This window comes from Apteryx rowi, unplaced genomic scaffold (genome assembly GCF_003343035.1).
Source record: "Apteryx rowi isolate R43461 unplaced genomic scaffold, aptRow1 scaffold_113, whole genome shotgun sequence".
Taxonomy (NCBI): Eukaryota; Metazoa; Chordata; class Aves; order Apterygiformes; family Apterygidae; genus Apteryx; species Apteryx rowi.
Genome location: NW_020447342.1, coordinates 1,256,108 through 1,281,736, shown reverse-complemented (window position 1 = coordinate 1,281,736; position 25,629 = coordinate 1,256,108). Strand labels below are relative to the sequence as shown.

At 43.4% G+C, this 25,629-nt stretch overlaps 1 protein-coding gene across 1 annotated transcript in view; it reads left to right on the top strand.

Moving 5' to 3' along the window:
• Positions 1-25,629, top strand: part of NRG1 (neuregulin 1) — a 298,496-nt gene that overhangs the window by 158,335 nt on the left and 114,532 nt on the right. The gene's annotated exons all lie outside the window — the stretch shown is intronic.

The window sequence follows — 25,629 nt, the reverse complement described above, 5'->3', positions numbered from 1 at the left end:
TCTTGAGTGTGAGATTGACAAATTTAACTCTGGCAATTCAAGCTCCAGGATCCAGCCAGTTGTGAAGCGTCAAACAAACATGCCCTGATTAGCAAATAGAGAAAGTTTTGTGTATATACAAGATGGTTTTTAAAATGTTGTTGCAGGGAGAGTTTACCAGGGATGCTCTTCTATTCCACATTGTCCTCTGGAGCAGGAGATAGATATTTCAGTAAATAGAAAACTGAATGTGACCCTTTGCCAGTGGGGCTTGTCATTGGCTATTTGTTGTTGTGTGGTCATGCGGTGATTGCTAGACTGCATTGACATCGTATATTTGCTATTCTGATTCATCAGCTAAAGACTCTCAAGTGCTGAGATTTCATACTTGCTGTGTGGTATTGTAGTCATGATCGGATGTCAGGAGACTGATATAAAAGATCAAGTGTTATTTACCAGAATAGTCTTAGGAGCAGAATGGGGTTGGTGCTTCTGTGTAACTTTGTAAGTGCACTTGATTTCCCTGAATACGATATTTGGCCGCTCACTAGCTGCTTACACAGGAAGCTCCTATAGTTTTCCCAAGGAGCCAGAGGTCCCAAAACTCAGCCAGAAGCACTCTCTTGGGGCAAGGATACATATAAATGAAGGAAATGTTTGGGCACCCTCCATGTCTTTCTCAGAGAAGGAATGGTTGTGGAATGTATGCGGGACCTCATTCCTATGCTTCATGATGTGAAATTTCAAAACTTCCTTTTGGGCTGTACCGAATGACAGCAAAGCATTCCGGCTGCAGGGCAACAGGAGCTTGATTTTGAATGAGTGCATCTGCAAGCAAGCCCATCCGTGTGCATTTATAACTGATATGTTAGAATCTGTCTAATCATGTTGTGAAACATAACTCATTTAAAACACAACTGTGTATGCAACCCCTCCTTAAACACAGGGAGAATTTGGATCCAGTCTAAACCTGGCAGCTGGCTCGTATCTGTAAAATGACTCAGCTGGAAACCTACATTTCAGTGATATTTGATAATCCAGAATCAGGCGTGGCATCATTCAGTGGATAAATAAATCAATTATGCATATTTGGTTGCCACACATACATTTGAGCCCTCTCTGATTATTATTGCTTATAAATTACCAATAAAATAGTTACTAATTTTCCTCCTAAAGATGGAATTTTCCACCTAGATCTTAAGGAACAGCATGGGCAACATCTGGTGACTGAGGAGCAATGTTGCCTCTGAGGGCAACATCTGCTTTCCAAACAGGGACAGACCCCCTGCGTGGGTGACCTCCTCACCCCTCCTTCCCCTGCGCTCCCTGACCTCTTCCCCTCACTCTCTTAATGACAGATTTGGGATCCAAACTCGGCAATGAGCCCTGAAGGGCAGTCATTAATCAGATCTGATGTATCTGTGTGGTCCGGCCATATTCATAAGAAAATAAAAAATGCATATTTATCCATTATCTGTAATTTCCTACTGACGGCTTTTGGGGAAGACCTTGGGGTCCAGAAAAGCCCTACAGCCCCTGTAGAAACCTAGTGTGTGGACATTGCAGGGGACTGAATGTCATAGGGTAGGAAAAGAGGTTGTTTCCTTTCACCTCCAGCAGACAGAGTGACAGGGGGATGGAGAATGACATGTCGGAGACCCTGATTTTCTTATGTTGGTCCTAATCTGCTCATACCTGCGAACCACAGCATTAATTAGCCACTTAATTACTGTTCACTACTGCTACATGTGTGCTCACCTGGTAGTGTTTATTATGTATGCCCTGCAGTCTACAGACTGGATCCTCACCCCTCTTAATGCTGGGTGCCTTGCACAACTATGGTAGATAAGGTGATGATATTCCTGGACATGGACTTTTTCTTCTTTCCACTAAAAGATGAGTGTTTTCCAGTAGAAAATCCTTGGTTTAATTCCCTAGAACTTTGTCAAACTTTAACAATTATAGTTGAAATTTTCTTTGCTGGTGTACATCCCAAGAGAGAACTCTAGGACCAGACCAAAGGTCCATCTAGCACAGTGCCTGGTCACTAACATCTACCAGCAGAAGTACTAGAAAAATAGCATGTGAAGAGCAAGGCAAATGTAGATTTTTTTTTTCTAAAGAATAGGAAAAAACACACCTTTACTACTAAAGTTACGCTTCTTAAAATAGCTGATTTCACTTTTCCTGCTCCAAAGCATAGAAATATTAACACTTCTAAACAAAATCATTGTAAGAATTTCTTTTTTGTTGTTAATGAGTAAAGCACTTTAATTTTCCTTGATATCATTCCCAGAAATGATTAAGCTATTTTGCCTTAAACAATAGTAGTCAAAGCAATAGTAACTCGAGTTGTTGTTGTTGTTGTTGTTGTTGTTGTTGTTATCATTACTGTTATTTAAAACTCACAAATTTGCTCTTGTGCAAGTATGGTCTACAAACACACGCACACACACACACGGTATGTGCTATATTTACCCACCTAAAATTTTAAGTTTTTTTCTTTTTAATGAAAGAAACATAAAGTCTCATATATAGTGCCATATGTATAGCTTAAAAATGCAACGAATAAATATAAAAACAGGTAGACAAACTCTGTTTTCTACCAGTCTTAATATCATGCAGAAGGAGCTGTTCTGTTCTCTTTTGAATTTATAATGAGTATAACTTTCCTGCAGGATATGAACTGCCTTCTTATTTTCATTCACTCCCATTCATGTATGCTCCCCTAAGAAAGATTGTAATTGAGGTTAGAAGAGAGGCAAGAAGTTCTCCTGGAGTTGTATAATTGGTGCACCGGTTTGGGTATGTGGTAATAATTGCTTTTTTGCCTAATTTGTCACTTTAGCCAGGCAAAGGATTCTTTCAGCAAATTTTTTTAACAGACTTTCTCATAAATGTAAGACCTTACTAAGTTTGGTAAAGGACACTGAGAGAATACTTTATACCACAGGCAAAGTTTTCAATTTCCTGTTTGAAAAGTTTGTCACAGATTAGACAACCAGGTAAGTGACCTTGTTTTCTAAAATGTTGAGCGGCTAAATCTGACGTCAGCCACTCACATTAAAACCTGCTGACCTAAATCTTTCATCCCACTGAGGAGGTATGCTGTTCCCAGCATGGCTTAAGGGGCAAAAGGGTGGGTTCCTGCAGAGATATTTCAGAAGTTGCCAGTCTCTAATGTAGAGTTGTGGTCTGCACTGCTGGGCTGTAGCAGGGTGTTGTGTGCGCACTCATCCTCCACTTCTGCGCAAAAGGAGGTGACATGGTTTCAGCCATCAATAAAGGTGTCTGGGACAACTCTCCTTGAACTGAAGGAAGCAAGTGCTCAGGTGCTCTGTTGATGTTGCTTGGCTGTGGGCAGAGGTAAGCCTTGGTAAGTTCATTACCTGCACAGCCAGTGCCCTGCACAAGCTTCTATATCCTTAGGACTTTCAGTGATACTAACAGCTCAGAGTTGTACAGCATCTAATAGGTATCTGCTATTCCTCAGGCCCATGAAGTTTAATGTCTGAGTATACTGTTCTTCTTCTGAAGGAATCCAGGAGCTGATCTTTCAGAAAATGGCAGAGAAATACTTAAGTAAAACCAGAGTCATGTGTCTAGTACCCCACAGTGCATGTTTCTAACTATGAAATGCTTCACATGGAAGAAGAATGCCTTCCTACTCAAATGTCGATCTGTCTGAGATCTGATTAGGGCAGGAGATCCGTGTACCTCTTCGTTAGCACAGTTACAGGTGATTTCAAGCCATAGTTTATTATTAATATGCTAGGCTAACATCATGGGTCAGATTCTCAAGTGGTACGAATCAGTATGTCTTGAGTGATGTCACTAGTCTGGGCCTCCACATAGAAGTTTTTTGTTGCTTTAACTGTGCTATTTGAGTAGGAAGAACAATATTGCTCTTTCATCACCTTTTAAGACTGGATAAGAAGGACAAGAGATATGGGTGCAGTCACACACTGGGGAAAAAGTATATGTGTGTAATGTTCATTCTGTTGGACGGTGCTTACAGAATTTTGAAAAAACAAACAAACAAATATCAAAAAATGTGTGACGGTCATTCAGTCTGGCATAGCAATTCCCCTAAGAGTTTTGCATTAGGAGATGGCTCCGTGTATGCCCCTGGCTGCTTTACCATCAAGGAACGCTGTGGTTTGGCTCCTCTTCCGTTTGGAGCTTTTTAGAGGAACATGATTCTGTTAAGGAATCTCTGACCATGCCAAGAAGCAGCAAGACAAACCCGAGCAGATAACTAGCACAATTTTTCTGTAATAACTAAATAAATAGGACATGAATGTGAATGAAAAGCTTTAACTTGTAGAGAGGTGAGCAATTTCATCATTTTTAATTATTTAGAGTAAAACCATTAATAACATATAGGCTACATACTGTATAGATTCTTGCATAATCTAGATTTTATATTGTATGGTACTGTACTGATAGGTACTGTATTTTATCAGTTCTCACTGCAGAACAAGTCAGTGCCATAAAACTTTGCAGGGAGAGAATTTAGATGTGTAAAGATACAGGCTGCCATGCTGAGAGGCCTGCCTAACTTCCTGATTTATGAAGGTGTTCCTTGACTGCTGTTGCCTAAACATTGCACATTTTTTTAGCATTGCTTCCCATGCAACCAGCAGGTTCTGTAAGACTACATGGCTGAGCGGTGTGAAACAAATGTATGGAATTTCTGTGGAAAGCCAGCTGTGCAGCAGATTCCTGTTTGCTGTGTACTCACTGATGTGCATTCACAGGATAACTCTAGAGATTTTTTCACCATGGCTGGTTTAAGGGAGAGGAGATGCCCAGGACAGTCTCTCAACCCTTGCCTGTTCTACAGCTGTTTTACAGAAACTCAGTGTTTAAAATATATATATATATATATATATATAAGCCTTGAATCTTTCATCGCATTTTAACATATTTGAGCCCATTGCTTCATGGGAACAGTGCTCTTTTGATGTCATTCCTGACATCACAGTTTCTTGGAGGACAGAGCAAAAGGGAAAAGGACAACAGTTTTGCAAACCAAAAAGAAAATTTTATCAACTGGATCTCACAGTGTCCCTGGTCAGCTGTGCCCACGTGCCTCCAAGGCCTCAGAATATGGCCTTGCTCACCTTATAAGAAATGAATAAGTAGCAGAGGTATCAGGAACTTCCCCTTTCTTTGGGATGTGCTAGCTGTGCATTTGAATGACACAATCAATGCACAAAGCATGGTCTTAAATCACTGCCGGAACGTACACCTCAGGACAACAGAAGGCTTGTTTGCGGCTCTCACTAGTCTGCTGCTCATGGTATGTGAATCCTTTTCAAAGCCCAGGTTGCTTTCCCTGTCAGGGTCCTTTGAGCCTTCTTCAAAGCCTAAACCTAAGCCAGTGAGATCAACCGAAGGGCTTCAGTTGGCTTAAGTAAGCTTTGCATTAGGCCTTTGACAAACTAATTGGAAAACAAGGCTGTGAGGGCATGCAGAGGGCTCTCTACAAGAGCAGCCACAGGGCTGATTAACCCTGAAAAAATGGTCTACCCTCACGAAGTAGACATGCTACCTGTCTCAGAGGTGCTACAGCAGAACTTTTGGTCCAAGCATCAGGCTGTCACCTCTCAGCAGCCCAGCGGAGCTCCCTGTCTAGCAGGGTGCATCAAGATGCAAAGCCCAGTAAGGCGTCTTGTGCTGGGACACAAGGTGTCACAAGGCACTCTTCTGCACCTTGGCAGAGGAGACAGCAGGAGGTGGCCTGGCCAGAATATTGAGGAAATGGAAGTGAGTACCTCACTATTAAGTGCTCCCTGGAAGAGTCAAGGGGCAGAAGTGGATGGAGCATTTGAGGTTGCTGCTCCTCACAGGAAATGAAACATGAAGATGAAGAGAGAGCTGCAAGTCACAGTCTCCGTATCTCAGCAGACTCCAGCAGCAGCTGCAAGTACTGTGGCTGGAAAATGCTTGCAACTCTTCCACCTCCGGCAAATACTGAAGGCCCCCTTCAAGCAGTGTCTATTCTCTCTGCTTTTTGTTTCCAGATGGAAACAAATGTGGATCTGTGCCAGCCCTCTCAGATGGAGTATAATGTCTCTCTCACCATTGTGTCCTACTGACCTCAATAAGTGAAAACCAGCACGTTTTACGTCTTTCAAATGTTAACATCCACTGTTTAACATTGCTAACATGATGTTATTAACAGGGCTTGGTAAAGACTGACTCTGCCACGTGCTTTCCAAATGTGTTTCTTGACATGCTTCTGGTGCAGGAGGCTCTGGCTGTATTTCTGCCTACAAAGGGGAGCTTTCTGTCTGCATTTGTGCCAACACAGGGTAGCTGCTCACACAGCTGAGCCTGTGGAGGTAACAACAGGAAATGCTCCATCAAGCTCAGCACGGGCACTGAACGGAACATGGCTTCTTTCTCAGGGAAAGAAAGAGTTGCTCCAGCCTTGTCAGGTGCTGAGCTGCTCAGCTGTCAGACCTGCTCTGTCTCCCCTTGTGACGAAGAAAGGTTAATTGCTCAGGCACCCTACATGTTCAGCAGTGAACTGCCTCCATCTCTGACAGACAGCAAAGGTCCTGAGAGCTGCCTGGCTATGGGCCACCATGTTCCAAGGCCTCATGCAAAGGTTTTGACCGTAAAAATTTTACAAATGATATACCATGCACAACTGGCTATCAGGGAAATGCTGCATAACACATTCTCTTGCATTAATGAAACCAGGTCGTATTGCCAAGATAAACGATGTATTTGCCACAGAAAACTGGACCAAAATGCAAAAAATACAAGAGTAGAAGACCTAGCAAATCAGAAATTAACACAGAGGCTCAGCATTGAGGTGTAGTGACAGAGATGTTGAGGGGAAGACACTTGAACAGGTTTTGTCTCTGGTCAAGTCTCTTTGGACCCTGAAGACAAAGAACAAAGGGGACATCTGATCTAGAATCACAGAAAAGAAAAATATTTGGTTTTATTTGAAGAACTTGAAGTATTTGTAGTAGTGCAACAAGACAGAGTGACTTAGCTGAAGAAAACAACATCTGTTTATCTTCACCATCAGCAAAAAAAACAAACTTGCACTGTAGAGTAATCTTCACTGATTTTCCAAGATCTTTTCCTAAATCTCTCATGAGGCTTTTTCTAAATTCTTTTAGCTCGGTCTACCAGAGGATATTTGTTGTGCCTTGAGGATTCAAAGCCAGGCTTTTGCCCTGGAATTTGTGGTCTTTCTCCAGCTATGAAGTTGCGGCTTGTACATTTGTACTGAGCTCCACCACTCTGAGGCTGAGAAGTGTTGCACCAGCTTGAAGAAGACTGAGATTGCTGATGCATGTGACTGAAAGGCAATGTGTTCACACCTAGGAAACTGCATGCATCTGTGGCTTGTGGGGTCTGCAGTTCACAGACAGCTGGTTGGTGTCACTGGAACGAGGTGTCGGTACAAACCTGTGAAGCCCAAATGAAAGCCTGCTTTCTGCTTTATTCTATCTGCATTCTGCAAGACATTTAGCAGGGATCTAAGCATGGCAACATCGTCCACCATAGCCATCAACTACTCAACAAGCAACACAACAAGTCCACAGTACTATGTCAGTAGCAATAATGTATCCCTGTATGACCAGTACAGGAAGATCAACTTCCTTCCTCTCTTCAGCAGTGCAACTGTTTGATTTCCCTTGAAGAGCCTCAGCAGTCATTCCGTGGGAGACTGGGTTTGTATGTGTGATTTAGATGATTTCCCTCAAGTGGCAAGAGACATTATCGGATGTACTTAGCAGCAATTCAAGTGAGCTGAGCAGGAACCCATCTTTGCAATATTTAATTGCCTAAAAGAATAAGGACTCCCTACTCACACTGACATCTTCCAGAAGCAGAGCCATCTGCATGATTTCTGTTGTTGTCACTGACCTGTTATTCCCAGAGGAAAATGAGAGATTGAAAAGCTGGGTCCTTTCAGAAGAAACTGGCTTTTTCCTTGAGTCCCACCAGTAGACACCATCATTTTTCATTTTTTCCCAAAAGGAAACTTTTGCAACCTGGTGTCTGACTGCAGCCCCTGCCCAATGAGCCTGAATCTGAGCTTACTTCTTTGAGCATCTTTTCCCCCCTTACCTTGTCCATTCTTGGAGTTGAATGCTGAGTTAGAGGATCGTCTGACTCCATATTATAACTTCTTGTTGCCTCTTGTGTTTTCCAGAGAGCACCAGCAAGATACCAGTATCAACAGAAGGGACAAAAACTTCTTCACGTAAGTTTAATTAACAGACTCTTTCTCTTTCTTTTTCTCTCCTTCTTCCTGAACCTGCTTCTTCAGCTCTGAGACTGCTCTCTCTCAGCATAAAGCAATTCGGCTGCATCCAAAGCCTCGGCACGCAAGTACAACCTTGAATACTGGAGCTGCTTCAGGGACTGAGAAATGAATGAAGAAGGGCTAAACATAATTTTTAGTATCCTGGAGCTGTACAGAGGATGCTAATTTAATCTGCAGTATTCAGCCTGCTGCAGCTCGGGTGAAACAGTATCTGATTTGGTAGGACCCATGTTCTGAATAAGGACATGTTTCTCCCGTTCCTCATTAATCCTACCAGCTGCATGGTACTTTGCAAGGTACATACACATATGGATTTTTCCTCCAGAAAGTCTGTAAGCTGGACCCTGTTTCTTAGGGCTCTAGTTACATTGCCTGACAGCTCTTCTGGGCATATGAATGTGGACAGGTATCTTCCTGCCCAGTATTTTAACCACTTTTGAAGCTGCCTGAGCATACTAGCAACCTTCTCCAGAATGACTTCCTTTCAGACTGATGGAATTTGGTTTTCAAAAGCCTGAAGTTACATATTGCATGCCTCCAGATTTACTCCTGGAACTGACCCCAGTGAGAAGTCACTTTTATTATTTTAACTCTTGGAGCTGCTTTATGTAAGGCCACAATACAAGCAGTCATCTCTACTGCTGGGTTTGGCTGAGGAAGCTGTGGATAGGCGTGCGTAAGACGAGCATCCCAAGGATTTACAAAATGCACATATCCTGCTTGGCAAAGGGGCTGGGGTCCTGCCAGCTTTTTGAGAAAGCTATGTCTGGCAGAGACAGGTTTTAGTGTGAGATGACAGTGTTTGTAGGCTAGATCAAGGAAAACAGTGTGATTGCCAGATTCTGCATTTAGCATGCCTGCAGTCTTTCCTTTGATGCGTCTGCGTGTGTGGCGACCTACTTCTGAAATCTTGGCACTGCTGCCTGACAGAAGAGCCCATATTCTTTCATGTTCTCAGTGGGGCCTGTCACTGGTGCTTCACTGGCTATATACGAGACCACATAGCTAATAGCGAGTGTCCTGTAACCATTGGAACCATTTTTGTTCAAAGAAGGTGACATGCTGGTCGCTGACTCCACCGGGGTCTCCGTGTCTTGTGCCTTGGGAAGCCAGAATGTAGTGCCTGCGCTTCGCTCCCTTCTTTCCCATGAACAAAATCTGGAGTTTTTAGCGCTCGTGTTCCTTCCAGCGCCTGCTGCCACATTACTATTCTCCTCTTTACTGCTATTGTGTCACAGGAGAGGAAGAGGCTTGTATGTTCAAAGGGCTGGCTGCATTTCTGATAAATCACTGTGCTTGCACATTTAATACCAGGTGGCACATTGCACTGCCACCTTGAAGGAAAGCAGAAGGTGATACATACATTCAGTGGCTGCTTGTTGAGATCTTCTAACGTGCGTCCCTGTGGAGCTCTGAACAGGGCTTGGCCGTGTGGCTGGAGCAGACATCTGCTCAGTCCCAAAGTCAGCCCGGTGCCATTTTTCCCACAGTTGTCATCAGCCCTGGGCCCGGATTGCTTTCAGCTTTCTCAGCCACTGAGAAACTATTCTTTTGCTGACTGATCGTGACTGGGGTTTTGGGCACCACGGATTTTTTCCAGGCCTTGCAAATGCAAATAAGTTATTAGTATGTTGTTTCTTTAATCGGAGATAGGCTGTTGTGAGATGCTTCTGTTTAAATCACCAAGGGCTAGGTTTCTTGAAATACTGCTGCACTTACCTTCTGGTGATGGGAGGACTTACAAAGTGGCCTTAGCTTTTAGGTGTGGCTTTACGCTGCTGAAAGGCTGAACTCTAGTAGGCCATAGATTCACCTCCTCCGTCTGATGTGCCTTGCTGTTAAATATTTCAGTAAAGGTTATGCAGCATGTCTGACCTGTTGCTTGGGATTTACAGGGTGGCTGCCAGCTACCCTGACTTCATCCCTCTCCAAGGATGGTGCCTTAGGTTAAGCATTCTTTTTCCGCAGGCCCTTTCCTCCACTCACAGTACTCCTCAAGTGCACTTTTGAATTTGTTATTCGTGCATGACACCATATATTTTTGCTGGGCTCTGAAACAGTAAAAGCCCATGCAGCTAGCCAAATGCATGGCCTCAGTTTACTGCATGGTTTGGTACCTCACAGCTCAGGAGGTTCAGCCCTAGTTTCCGACTGGCATGTTTCTTCCTTTAACTTCTCTGAGCGCTTCCTTTGTGTGAGTCATGTTCAAGGTCTGCTTCCTTCAACTGTCTTGCAAGATTATTCGCCAGCTTGAGAATGCTTCTTCTTTTGCCTTTCTTTGTAATCACTTTGGGGCTGGTGCTAGGTCCAGTTTTACTCTGGAGCATGTCCTGCTCTCCCATCCAGCTGCCACTGTCTCCAGAGGTGGTGGCACTCATGGATCCTGCTCTTTTCAAGGCAGAAGTCCTTAACCATAGCTGTTGAAAGCCAGGATTCTTGGCTGTCATCTGGAGCTTGTATGAGAAGAGGATAAATATCTAGTGCTTCCAGGGTCAGCACATGGAGCTTCAAGACCCACTGCCCTCTGCTTTCCTCTGAGGCTGTCACAAACAGCTGAAAACTTTGCTGCTACTCTGCCAGTTTTCTCCTGGGCTTCCCTCCCAGGACTATGGAGCATTTTTGCCATAATTGTTTATTCACAGTGTGCCTAGGACATGCTGTACTGACTTTGATGTTCCTTGCTTTCTGGAGCTATCTCATTTTTTTCTCTGCTTTGGTGGTTTCTGATTACTGTGGAAAAAAAAAGAAAAGAAAAGAAAGAAAAAAGAAAACACTCTTCTGGGGGAAGACATTCAGGCTCCTCCAGGATAACAGTGTAGCTATGGTTGTATTTTTACAACTTTGTTGTCATCTTCTGTGTGTTGCAGAACCCATGCTTAGGATACAAGCTTCAACAGAAGGAACAAACACTTCCTCCTGTAAGTACACATAAGTTGTTTAAATTATTGCTGGCAAGCTCCTCAGACACACCTCCTACTCTAGCTCTGCAAACAATATGCTCATATCTAGAGCGACAGTAACGGCTGGGGACTGACTGGAAATGATTCTTGGACATACAAATGTGTCTTTGAAGGGTTGCTATTTATTTGATGCTACAGTATAACTCTCAGAGCTATGTTCTTTGTGGACTGAGGGCTAAACACCTTCCTTCACAAAGGTCGAAGAGCACATTTGGGCAGGGCAAAGGAAGAAGAAGCTGCTCCAGAGCTTCCTACCAGGAATTCCCTTCCCTGCCCTCCCCTAGGACACAGCAGGGTGATGTAGGACTTCAACAGTGAACTCTTACACCTCCGCCCCCACAGCCCTGGCACTTGGGTAGCTGGAGCGTGCTCAGGTCCAGCCATCCCCAGCTGGTGCACATTTCCCTTCTTCCCCACACCAGCTGCTGCACATTACAGCCCCTCAGGCTTGTTCGCCTGAGCCAGGCTGCTCTTGGGGAAGAGGGTGATGAAGATGAGGACATCTGTCTGTGCATCTTCCCTTGGCTGGGGCAGAGAACTGGGAAACGGTGCAGCCAGAGCCATCCCCTCCCTCCTGGGAAACAGCCTGGAGGTGGTCCAAGTGCCCTCAGCTCACTGCAGGGGCATGCTGGGCCTGCAAGTGGAGGCGGGTGGACCTTTCCTTCCCTCTGCAGCGCTGCTTCCTGGAGAAGCATGCTTTCCAGCCACAATCCTATGCACATTCACCCTTGAATGTGCCTTTCAGCTCTTGAATAGACCCAGACTCACTGTCTACCCAGCCTGGTTTTGTGCGGTCTGGAAGGACATTTCACATGACCAAAGTCACCAGAGCTGTGGGAGGTAGGATACTGTCCTTCTCCTAAAGCATTAAGCACTTCCCAGTGCCAGGAATGGGATGGCAGGTGAGATAGACCAGCAACCTGATCCACCATGACAACTCCAGTATTTGTATGAAATGTGATGTGTATTCTGTAGCAAGCTATACATAGATGCCGTTAATTCACATCTACAGTGCCTACTGTGGTGAAAGGAGGGATGTTCAAAGTCACATCCCTGGGCACAGTACTTTGAACATTTTTCATGGTTTATGTGAGACATGGAAGATTTATTTTTGAAGTTTTTCTCGGGTGGTGGGGGGCATTAGATTGATTGGTGTTTTACATGTGCATTAAAGGAATTTCATAAATCCAAAAGCTTATTTAAAAAGGACCAAAAATTTCTCTGACAGAAAGGTAAGAGCAAATATTTTTGTTTTTTTCCCCCGATGCATAGCAGCAGGGTAGGCAGGAACAGTTACTGGAGCAATTTAAAATAGTCAGTTCTTTCTGTTCTCTTCTCTATTGCACTGATGTAAATCAGGAATAGTAGTATTCAAGCCACTAAAATAGCTTAGGGAGGAGAGAGAGCAACACTGGACATTGCTGTCTTTCCTGGGTACTAAAGGTACTACAAAGCAGGAAAGAGCTGATGTTTATTACTAACAGATGTGAATATCTACTCACACCACGGAGCAATGAGGGAATTGGGTCCATACACTTATGCTAAAGTTGCTTAGGGCTTTTCTCTTCTGGATTTCAGTGGGACATGTCCATTTCACACTTGTCACTGTCAATCTTGTAACAGCTACAGGAGATAAAATAAACTGTTTCCTTCGACTTCTCAGACAATAGCAGATGTTTCAGAGAACATGCCAGCACTGTCACTGTTGGCCAGACACTGGGAAAGACCTGAGAACAGCAGAGTGATTAAATAGGCTCTCTCCCCTGAGGCTTCACAAGTGAATAGACATGTTGCACGCTTTGCTTTTCTGAAGTCCCAAGGAAAGACAAATGTTCAGAGGGCTAAAACTTTCTAAAAATCCCATCTCTTTAAGGCACTCTGCAATGGGCATCCAAAAACTGCAGGTCCCTCTACCCTTACATGTGTGCATAGACCTACACCCCTCAAAATCCAGCCCATTTTGAGAGTGTTGGCCTCCATTTCAATAATCCAGAGTCCTGCCTGGAGCTGAAGCGGGGGAGAAAAGCACAACTGTGACATACTCTGAGTTTCATGCCATCACATATAGGGTTGATGACTGGGCAGGTTGGAAATCCAAGGGGCAAAGAGGAAATTCATGCTTTTGTGTCCTGTTTCTTCATGGGAGACTTTGTGACGCTGACACTAACTATGCCCGCATCAGTCAGAAATGGTTCCCAACTTCCCTTCCACCCCCTCAACACCCCCAGGATGGTTGAATATATGTTTATGTTGTAGTGTGTAATATTGAAAGCTCAGTTATAGCTTTCATTTTCCTTGTCAGTGGAATTCTCTGTGATACTATTTTCCCTGCTGAATGAAGTAAACAAACCAACGGTAATTGGAGCCCCATGGGCTCTTGCTACCGAGGACTGCTAAGGTCATTCTTAAGAACGTAAGAACAATTTGGGGATGAAAGATGTTTTTCCTTCCCCAGTTTTCAGGACTGCAGTGCTCTGAACAAGTCCTTTATGACCTTGTGGCTCTCTTCTGCCCTGGTGTTGCAGTAGAGAAAGTAAATATGAAACCCAGACTTAGTGCCTTGGTTTTGTGATTTCAGTCAACTATGCATTCAACTCTAGAGAAGGAAAATGCGGTAGTCTTTTCACTGTTTTGAGACTTGTTGTTAAAAGTGTTGCCTTCTCACTCTGACAGGCAAAAATAGCACACACATGTCAGTCTTCCTTTTTTAGAAAAGCAGTCCCAAAAGTTGTATTCTGGTTTGTGAATTAGAACATACCTGTGAAGACATTCAAAAATAATGAGGTTTCCTGAGTTAAAATCACCAGCAGTACACAGCCTCCAGGTGGAGGACATATTCTGCAGGAACATCCGTGCAGTGCAAAAACAGGGAAGGGAAAGGGCAAGATGCAGGGTGTTTGTGGTGACCCTGTTGGTGAGATGGTTGTCTGTGGCATGGTACAGGAGCCCTCAAGTGAGCGTTGACCCGTCCAGCCTCACAGATGTGGTGTGTAGACCAGCAGGGCTGCAGCACCTGAGCTTACTGTTTCTACACCAGTTTGGAAAACTGTGCTCTGAAGGTTAAATTAGCTCAAGCTAAGCGTTTGTAAGAAGTAGGAAATGACAAAACTGGATAGAGTCAGCACCCAAAGGAGCATGTTTCAGACTTTTCATCTTGGACAGGATTGCTTTCTTAGCTGTATCCTGCAATAGTACCTTCATGTCCTTGTCGATGCTGTCCATCAAGGGCAGCTCCCCAGAATTTCTGTGGAGGTACTTCCTCCAGCAAAGTTCCCTGGTATCCTGTGTGTTGTCTTCTCCAGAGCTGATTGCCTTAGTCTGGGATTCTCAGTTCATATTTGTCTGCTGTGCAAGATGGTGAGCCAGCAACCTCAGCTTGGATATGCTTGGAGCATATTCCCTGCAGCGTGCATCCTCCTGACCACTGCCTAGCAGGCTGATGTGATGCCTGGCTGGGAGGCAGGAGTGAGGATGAGGAGCAGGTGGGAGGCGTATCCCACCTTGCTTACAGCTTCTTTTTCAGAACAGTATAGGGTGAGTTTGTCTTCTGGCTCGAGGGAAAGACCCATCATTTATCATCTGCCCAGTAGATTAATTTCATCTTATTTTCCATAAAACTTTCATGATGGCCTCTATAAAGTGTGCAGAAATTAAAAAGGAAAGATCAGCTGGAGAAGGAATGTGTCAGCTAGGGCTGCTCATCTCTTCTCTGCAGAATTAATGACTTGCAACCTCCAGGCCTGGCGCAGCAAGGCACCTTCCTAACAATTCGCCTTTACAAGGTACAATAATGTAGACACCAACTTGCTTATTAAATGGAGACCAGATACAGCACACAGCAAGGAGGCACACAAAGACGTTCTGCCTGTCACATTTTCTCAGGTGAGAGCATATTGAGCTGCTTTTTAAAAATGTTCCATGCTGAGCAGTAAAACCTTCTCTGACATGGTGTTAGAGGCTGTTTGTTTACAGAACATTTTTAACATGGACATTTTGCACTTACAGGACAAGCAGCTTGGCCAGTAAATCATCTGTGTCCTAAAATCTTAACAGGGAAAGAGCTGGTTTCTGCTTTCCTGCATCTCTTGAAGTGAACACAGTCCTCCTCCTCAGCAGATTATTTATTTTTTATGTAATAACAGGCATCCACTTTAGAAAAACATTGTTTTTGTCTAAGAGTCAAGCAAACCTGAATCAGCATTTCTGGAAGACAATAAGCCTGGGCCCACAATGGTGCAGGTTTTACAGTGGTGGTTCAGTGTTCTTGCAGAGATTTGGATGGTTGAATACACTGTGGCTGTTTCCTCTGCCTATGGGATGCTTATCCAAACCTCTAAACACCACCTGATTTAGTCAGTGTTCTGAGCAACAGTTTAAACATGCCATCTTGATTTGTAATGCACCCTTAGACCTGTCAAGTTACCCTGTTACCTGATATTTGGAGATTTAGCTAGCATCTTTTTTATTTTTTTTTAAATAGTACTCATGCAAAGGGACCTACAGGTATATGCTTGCCTTTGATGTGTGAGCAAAACCTACAGATTCGAGAAAATAGAAAATGGAGAGTGGAGTCCCACTCTGAGGTCCTTCCTACTCTCTCAGGTCCATGTGAATTGCAGTTCATGAAAGATGTAGTGTGACTTGGTGACCAGATATCTTGCAGTATACCAGAATATAGTACATATAACATTTCTGCATTAATTCAGAGATTCTTCTGTTTTATTTGACTTCACTTTATTCTGAGCTTGACAGATGTTCATTTCTAATATTCCCTTTATAACAGAGAGGCAAAGAAAATGGTATGGTGGACAGTGCTGCAACATGGAGAAAAGGTCAGAACAGAGCAGGACACAACCTAGCCATTAARTGTGCATTTAACTCCTTTTGTCCCAAAAGTGCTCAGCTGTTTTATCATAAAGTCTGCTATCAGCTCACTCGCTTCTGAAATAAGGCTATGTTTGGTGCAATGGTAAAACTGTTTTAGGAGGCTCTAGTCACAGGGCACAGTCATTCAGGCCAGGACAGGAAGTGAAGAATGCTGTATCCAATTGAAAAATCTGAAGGAATTCAGATGGGTAAAGGCAATTACTCATATTGCAGTTTTGCTAGCACAGCAGGACTCCCAACTCCTGCTCTTGTAATAAGTTACTCTGACATGTCCGATTGTCAGTATTTAACTCATCAGTTCCAGGGGCTGAAGGGCTGCTTCTCCAGGAAAGCCATGTATCTGACACCTTGGTGGGATCCTGGGTCAGAAGAAATGCTATGCCGCATCCTKCACTTTGTTGTATTATTTATGTGTTCTTATTTTTCTGAATCATCTTCTCTAGAGAAAACAGTTCACTTTCCTCTAAAGATAGAGTAGGTGAGTAGGGGCAGGGTCAGATAACTGGTTCTCATTCAAAGTAAAATTAATTTAAGCTTCCTGGCTAGTGGAGTCTTGTTGAAAGATGAGAGATGAAGATGTGACTCGATCCCTCTATAAAAACCTAGTTCAATATGTGGTATTTTCACATTACTTTTCTCCACAGTGGACACTAGCAGCAATGGGTGACACAGTGGTAATCTCAGTACACTTATGACTTGATCTAGCATGACAAATCCTGTTTCCTGTGCTTAAATTTCCCAGATAGGGCAAACTTATGTGATTAGTTAACATTTCTCTATAATAACACAGCTTTCAGCCTCTGTGCGATTCCCAGTCTAATGCCTGGGTAACATTAAATGTCTGCTTCCAAATCACTTAACCTTGCAGGGTTCTCTGCRGTTGCAATCTCAATCCTTTAGCCTTGCTCTGAAGGTGGGGTTGGGTTGGCAGTGAGAATCTGAGCAGGATTAGGCAGCTCCACTGGGAAGTTTGTACATGTCATCCTTTTGCAATCAGACCACTACTATACAGTCAAATCTCTTCTGTGCTTTTTTTTTTCTTTCCTTAAAGAGGTCATAGAGGTAAATGGCAATGATGGGTATGATGAGCAGTACTAAAGTTGGAAGCAGCTGACATAACAGTCACAAAGGAATAAGCGGAAGAGTTTATATTGCTTAAATACAGCTGCCAGACTCAAAGGGTTTTAAGAACATTAGCTTTAGCCATCTGCATATTTGTGTGTGTAAGGAACAAATCTATAAGGCTAGCACTTGCCTCAGCATTTGTACAAGATGAGGCAATACTGTTTTATATATAAATATACATATATAGGTTTACAAAGTATATACATGTTAGAGTGAAGACAAAGATTTGGATCCGTTTATTTCAGACCATGTGCTTTCCTGAGATTGTGGCATGCTCACAGCATTGAGAAGCACCACAGAACATGCAGCAGGCTTCTCTGCTGGCATACATGTCATGCAAGGACCCTCACACACTTCTGTTGCTTGGATTATTTCTGGTAGAGTTTCACAGACCTATATTGCATTGCAGATCATCTCCAATTACTGCTAAAGATAACTTAAAAGCTGAATGTGTGGCCACTGGTGGGGTAGGAGACACCTTCTCAACAGGGTAGCTGGCTAAAACCCATACACAGTCAGTTGCTGCCTTGGGTGGATCTTGGAGGTAAGTTCACGAGCTCTGTACCTAGCATTTCCTGGAATCCCCACGTATGTCAGGACCCTACAGTCACTGACACCCTGTAAATCATATGGGAATTTGGCTTCATGCAACTTGTGATCAGGCCTAGTTTCTCTGGGGGTCTTCTAGAGGAGCTAATCAGGTCAAAATCTTTTGTAACAGAGTCATTATCTTATGCCCTTCTGACCTGCTCTCACTGTGTTGAAGGTAAGTCTGATATGTGCCCACCTGAAACCAAAATCAGTGTCTTTCTGTTTTGCCAGCCTACTCTATGCTGAATTAGTGATCATAAAGGAGGCAAGCTTGCAGCACAGAGATGTGTTGCCTGTCGGATCTTAGCATTTTGGTTGCTGTGTCTCGCATGGGAAGAAGTCCCTGGTGCTGTCACTGAGACAAAAACAGCTGTTCAAGGTGTCCAGTTCCCCAGTGGCTAAACTCCTCCTGGATAGGCATTACGAACATACTTCATGGCAACCTTCGCAAAGTCTTCCCCTTTCATATTATTTTCAAGACATCAAGGTAGTTTAGACTGAATAAAGCTACACAACAGGCAGTGATATTAGCTGGGCAGAGATCTGTGAACAACATGGAATATATGACCTTGACAGAAGCATACATCTATTTCAGGCACTCTAGTGAATCAAGATATGTCATTAACCATGCTGAAGTCAAGAATGTGAGCGCTTTGTAGGAAAGCATAAGGGAGCCAAAGAGCTCAGTGAGAGTGTGAAAAAAAGATACAGCAGGCAAGAAATGATTAATGTGTGCAGCATGGATATGGAATAATATCAGTATTTTAATAAAACAGGCAATTCCCAAGTGTTCCCTAAAATCCAGATACTCCATTCATCTCCCTATCTTCCACCTATTTATCCAACAATCTACATACCTGTAGACAGGCTTTGCCTGAGGCACCCTGATGTGTTAACCCCCGGGTAAGACTAGCAATGCAAGGTCTTTTCTGTTCCTCAGGAGGCCTTCCTATCTTGAGAAGGACGTGCTTGCAACCTGCTTTCTCATTTTGGAGGAGGTGTTCTTGTTTTGGCTTTGGGGGGAAAACTCCAACAAAGAGGAAGGGTCTGAAGGAAATTTGGCTTTGAATYCCACCAACGTACCCAGAAGTTTGCTGGAATACCCTTGATGGAAATGCAGGTATATCCAGCTTTCTTTGGTGTCTTCTGGGCTTTCTAGTCCACATCCTTCCGGGGGACATCTTAGGCTGTGCGGGCAGTAAACAGAGACACACTGATGTGGTAGGGGCCTGGTCCATTAAAGATTACACGAAGTTAGTGGTCTGGCAGTGGAAAAATCTGCAAAGAAACAAAAGTACTAAATGAATGAAATACAAAAAAAAAGGACAGGAGAGTGGGTCTCATGCTTTCTTTTCACACTGAGCTTCCTATTTGATGAATTCTAATCAACCGTTAAAGGCRGATGCTGTTGTCTAGGGAGAAGCACAGGTTTCTTAGAGAGCAGTAGGTGAAGGGAAGGTACTCTGAATTGTCTGCCCAGTCTCCTGGACTCTGTTGATTCCCAAGCAGGAATCAAAGGAGTCTCTGCCACTTTGATCACTGGAAGTGCCCCAGTGTTCAATGGAATTTGTTTACTGAAGACGAGAGCAAAAGATTGCACAGTAGGAGATAAAAATGGWCAGATAAGCACACTGTCAACTTCAGAGTAGTTTGTAATGTTTATGGTTTTGAACAAGTTCCCACTTGTTTAAAATAACCAGTTGATAAATTACTTTTTACTTCTTAAAAAATGCAAGCTGCATGACAGAAGTTATATTTCAAAAGCCAGAGGTACAGCTCTATGTACATAAATGTGATCTCTTCGTAGATGCATGGCTGTGAAAAGCCATGGCTGTGTCCCCTTATTAACTTCTCCGTAAACACACTGGTACACTTCAGTTGAGACGCAAGTTAGAATACAGCCAATCTAACCAAATAAATTWAAAAAAAATGCTTTTTTTCATGTTGCTATTCTAGCAATATTCTAACAATACAGCGGGTGCCAAGCTAAACTGTTGTGTAGAAATTACCAGACCTTCCTTCATGTCAATATCTCTTCTTAAATTGCTTTTTGGTAACCTCTCCTAGTTGGATGCAAAGTGGAAAAGTTGTATCTCCTGTGACTTTCATTATCAAAGTGTTTCTGCAGATTTGTAATGGTTTCTGCTGTTCTTGACACCCTCCCCTGTTCAGCGAGGAGAAGGAATCACTGTACTTGCTGAGGCAATTAAAGAGCAGCCTTCTTCCTTCTGGGTGCATATTTTCCTAAATATTTAGCAATAGTTGGCTAGTCAGTAACTTTGAATTGCATCTGCAGTAGGGTGGAAATGCACGATAAGGAGCACAAACACCCAGTTTGGCTTGCTGAGAAGGAAGCTGTACGGATCATGTGTCTGAGGGGTGTCAATGTTTTTCTTCGGTGAATATATACATATATAACAACTCTTACATTTCTTCACAAGATTTCTTCCCCTGACTGCCCACTCTTCAGGCTAGGCATTTCAACTTTATTATGGATATACAGAGCTCTGTAGGCCTCATTAGTAATTCATATTAATAGCGGTATCCAGCTCTCTGACATCTATTGACAAGATAAGTCCAAATTTTCCTTTCTACAGAGATGTGCTTGCCCAATGGGAGGAAAATGTTCATGGCATTCTGATTTCCAAACTGCATCATCTCTGTTGAAATTTGAAATAGCACGGGGCATTTCTAATTTATGACAGATGATCATTAAGGCTAAGCCTAGACTGTAAGTGAAGTGAGGCCAAGGAGTGCTAGAGCAGTGTCTGTCTGATTCATCGTTAACAGACTTTCTTGTATCTTTTTGGCTCATGTCAACTACTGCTCTCCAAGACACCCAGGCATGATCTGAAGGATCGAGCGCACCAGAACCTCTCCCAGGAGGCAATAACTCCACCAGGTTGGGCTCCCTTCACCCTAAGCAGTCCTCCCTCATCATCCCAACAGACACTGCACCCCCAACACTCCCTGGGACCTTCACACTGCACCAGAAGGAATTTAACACATTTCCGTTTTCACGACATAAAAACACCACTACGACCCACCCTCCAACTGCTTAGAGACTTTGCACTGAAAAAAAAAAACCCCCCCACAGATCCCAGAAGTATTTTTACTGAGGGGTAGAGAGCTTCACCGTGGGGCCCAGAGGAGAGCCACAGCCAAGCTGTGTGTCGCGTAGATGCAGCCCAGTAATGACGCTTGCCTTGGGCCGGGAGCATCCTGCCTCCCCTCCGTATTCAGCATCTGCCTTCCCCGGTCTTCCCCACTCGCAGGGCACAAGAGCCTCCGCGTTACAGCCCAGCGTCCCAAGCCTAGCGGCCAGGGCCACACTTTAAATCCCTTTTWCTGCTCTTGGGCAGGAAGGGGGGACCATGCTTAAGAGACTGCAGACTCAAGCCTATCGGGGACAAGACCATTTTTTCCAGCCCTGAGCATTTGGCTTTTTTGTTGGCTCATTTGTTTCTGTTTTGTTTATTCAGCATGGAAAAGCTCCTTGCTTCGGAGCTATAAATGTTCAGAATAGATATTGAGTCAGGAAGGATTTGGCTGGATGCAACTCTACGGCTTGAAGCTTTTTCAAGCACCATGTGCTTGAATCRAGCTTATCTTAAATGTTCAGCATTTATACCTGGTAGTAGCCCATCAGAAGTGAAGATGCTTCATGATTTAAATAACATAATAAAGTCATTATTTTTCTGAAGTTCAGAAAGTGGAACACTGAACTTTATTACTGATATTTTTCTGGTAATATTCACAATGATCTGAAATGTGATTCTTAATAAGGTAGTCAAGTGTTGGACAGGTATTTAGAAATTCTCCCTCGAGCTTTCCAAAATGTCAGCAGGTTTGTTGAGGAGAATTACTGCAGTAGCTGATTTTTAATAGAAAAAGATAAAGCCATACTCTGAGGAAGAAATATGAGGGTGTTTCTTCAGATGCTTACAGGCAAACATCTAATTGGTTGTTCTGGCTTTGAGAGAGGCCACAGTTACCTACTTTGAAGAAATCAACCGAACAGATCCGCTGCTGACAATTGTGGCACAAATTGTCAGTGGTAGAAGATTTTTTTTCATGTCTTCTCAAATTAGAAGTAAGCTAAACCCACATTGTGCTTTTATTTGTTTTGAAATGTCTGTGTTTTTATATATAGTAATGAAGGATGTTCTTTTAGTTGTAGCTAAAATGTTATTGTATCCTCTTAGGTACTGGCATTCAATGCCATGGTGCATCAGTTCAACARCTTAGCTATTGTTCTGGGAGAAGAGCAGGTTTAAATGTCTGGTATTTTAGTCGGATTAGACGCCACCCCCTCTGCTTTTTGCCATAACAAGAAAGTCCAAAACTGCCATTTACTGTGTCAAATTTCTGAATATTTTATGTTATTTAAAGCAGTACAAACATGGAATAATTCCCTGACTCCAGAGAATACATAGAGAAATAAGACTGGAATCTAACCTAACCTTTTCTATAATGACTATGACTTTTACTATTTCCTCAGAAAAAAATTCTTCTTTCTATTTTCCACTTGGGATCAATCTTTGTCTTAACACAAGCTGCAGGCTCTGCAGAGTTCTTGAATATTTTAACTACTTGCGTGATAACCGTTAGTTGCCACAGTTGGCAACTAATAATTAACAGGCACTAGGGCAACAGTTGTCTCAAAGTCTGCAAAAGGTCAGAAGGACTTTAAAAATGCATTTTGCAGGAAGTGTGCAGAAGGGCCTCAAGGAGCAAGGCAGCTCATTCAGGCGCGCGTCTGTCTGTCTGTCTGTCTGTCAGTCGTGAAGCAGAGTTGGCGTCCCAGTTTTCCTGTGTAACAGGCTCTGAATCAGGCGCCTCTCTCTGGATACTAGGCAAGCTACGGGTTTGCACCGTAGATGCTTTTATCTCCCATACATGTGTTGCTTTGGAGGGAGGAGGAGGTTAAGGTCTATCCCCGGAAGGAATCCTGTGAATATGGATTCCACATGTTCTTCCAGTCTAGTAGCTGAGCAAACATGACTGTGATCCCAAAGAGCTGTGGATCACTCCCAGGCTTCATGGGAGGYGACACAAGCCTGAAGTCCTCCCCACCTGTGCTCAGCCAGCAYGTCAGGGCTGGGCTCAGGTGCGATGCCCTCCTGGAGGCAGGGCCGGTGGGAATGAGGCATGACACAGGGACTGTCTACCTCAGCCTGCTCCTACCGCATGCTTCTGTTGGACGCAGAAGATCCTTGGTCTCTTCCCCAAGGTCTCTGCATCCTGCACTGAGGGTACCAGTGACCTCTCGTGTCTGCAGCAGTGCTGTGGGTGAATTTCATTTCAGAAGACCAGAGCTCAGCAGCAGCACCTTGCTGATTCTTTCAGCCAAATGGTGACCTGGAGAGCTAACCTATTGCTGTTGCTATTGTTTATGTGCAGAAAATRTGCAGTAAAATTCCAGATAAGTGGCTGTGGGTTGCATTTGCAATTATATATTTATTGGGTAATATGCACATATCAGAGACCTAATATTCACCCTAGCGAGAGCACAGTTGTAGGTAGGCTTAGCAAATGGAGCTTTTCAATTTAAATGTGCAAATGGAATTTATACACACATGGATGCTGTTAGCAGATTGCCAGTCAGGAGGGCTGGGTATAGGGGAGGAATTCTTCGCTTTTAATTTGTTAAGAATCTGTTCCTCAGGATGATGCTTGATCTTGAGGAATAGCTTTATTGTCTTTAAATATCTTGTAAAATACGAGATTGCCATTCACAAAAGCTAAAAAAGCAGCATGGATGAAGTACTAATTGGATAATTTTCTCTGGGTGAAGAAAAAATTATCAGAAAAGAGTTAGCCCAACATACTRAGCATTATCAAATTTGCAAGCAAGCTGTGGAGTAGGTAGCTGTAGCAGAAACACATTAGCCATCATTGATAAACTGGCACAGGCTTACTGAGACTTTTAAAACTTCTTAAAATAAAAAAGAWTTCTTAAGAATATTATTTAAGAATAAATGAGTATCAGGTAACTTTTTAGCATGGGAGACAAAAAAGGAATTGGCTCTCCATTTTGGTTCAGCTTGCTGTTGTTTGGTTCATCTGCTGTGTCCTAGTGCTAAAGAAGTGGGAGAAGAAAGGGAAGCTAACCACCTGAAAAAACTCTATTTGCTGCGTGGCAGAAATTCTGCCATCAGTATACAGTCAGATTATAGCAAAGCAGACTAGTCAGAGACACATAAAAGCATGCAGCCCCAGGTCCACCGAGCCCAGTGTCCTGTCTCAGGCAAAAGGCACCAGTTAGTGCCTCAGAGACTGGTGGAGGAAAGACACAATAGAAAGATGATGCCGCTGCTAAATGAGTTTCCTCCAAATCTGCAGCAATGAGAGGTAACTCATCCTTTCTGACTCTTATTTTTCCTCTTACTAGACCTGTGGGGAGTCTTGTCTCTTCTCTAATCTTGTTTGGTTGTTGGCTCCAGCTCCCTCCCGCTCTCCCATAGCAACCACCACCCTCTTATGCCTTGGATCAAATTCCTCACCATGAGGCCACCCAGTGCCTACTGACTTTGGAAAGGAGCTTTTCCCGCCTTGCAGACACTGGGCAGTTGGGGACAATGAATGGTCAGTCCCTGAACCACTAACTGGAGTTTAGTTCTCTCTGGGTCTGCTGCCTTTCCTCATCCRTTATCTGCATTGAGTAGAAACACTTACAGCAGCGAGCCACATAATCAAACATTACTGCTGAAGTCGCAYGCCATTTCAGACACCTTCAACACAGTTCTGCATGACTGATGTGGGAATATAGGTATTGCCCTAGCAGGATATGCTGATTACAGTCTTTGTATCTAACCGTGGGCTAGGCCCTAGAAAGGTGAGGGAGATGTAAAAAGAGTCTTCATGGTCAACTGGAACTGTCTGGTCACTCAGTAAATGTCGTCCTTGCCCTCTTGTGATACAATTGATTCATATTCTAAAACATGAGGCTTCCTAGCCCRTGCAAAAGAAGTGCTTATTTTTGTTAGTGCAGCAAGGGAATGCATGTTCCTATTTCCCATGCAAACATTAAATCCTTGACTATGCTGGTAATGTGCAAACCTAAGTTGAGAGAAGGTTGGGGGTCCCATTTTGCAGCCTTTGTGAACTACTGAGGAAGAGGAGTGTGTTACAGTCACTGCAAGGCATCTAACTGAGCTTAGATTGATGACAATTTCTCCTGAGCATCAGAGTAGATGCAATTAATATATGGGTAAACATGCAAGGAAAAATACATCTTCTGCAGAGAGCCAGCTCAGGGTTTCTTGTCACTCAWGCTCTCCTTTGCTCTGTCGTTTCACCCACTATGGTTAGAAATGCACCAAATATGTCTACAGAATTTGCATGTTTAGCCTGCTTTGGAGAGCGGGGATTGTCTTGCTATGGAAGGATATTATGCAGCAATTTCCTCCACAGCACAGCAAKACAGTGACTCTGACTCTTCATTATAGATGAATAAGAACGATTGCATTTCCTGTGCAGTGAGAGCAACATGAGCCGTGCTTTGGTTTCCTCTGGGAATTTCCATGACCATGTCTATTTCAAACACCATGCATAATGCTACTATGAGAAAATGTACATATTTAAAGATGAATGTTTGAGGGGAAGGGGAAAAGGCTCAATTTGTTAAATGAGGTGTTTGATCTCRGCTTGGAAAGCAGGCTGTGTGAGTGAGGACAGAGGCTCGAAGTTAGTTGCCYGAGTTTTCTAATTCATGCATTAGTCACTGACAGAAGCAATGTATTTCTGAGATGGCTGTAGTTTTTAGCTGATATTGTTGTATTC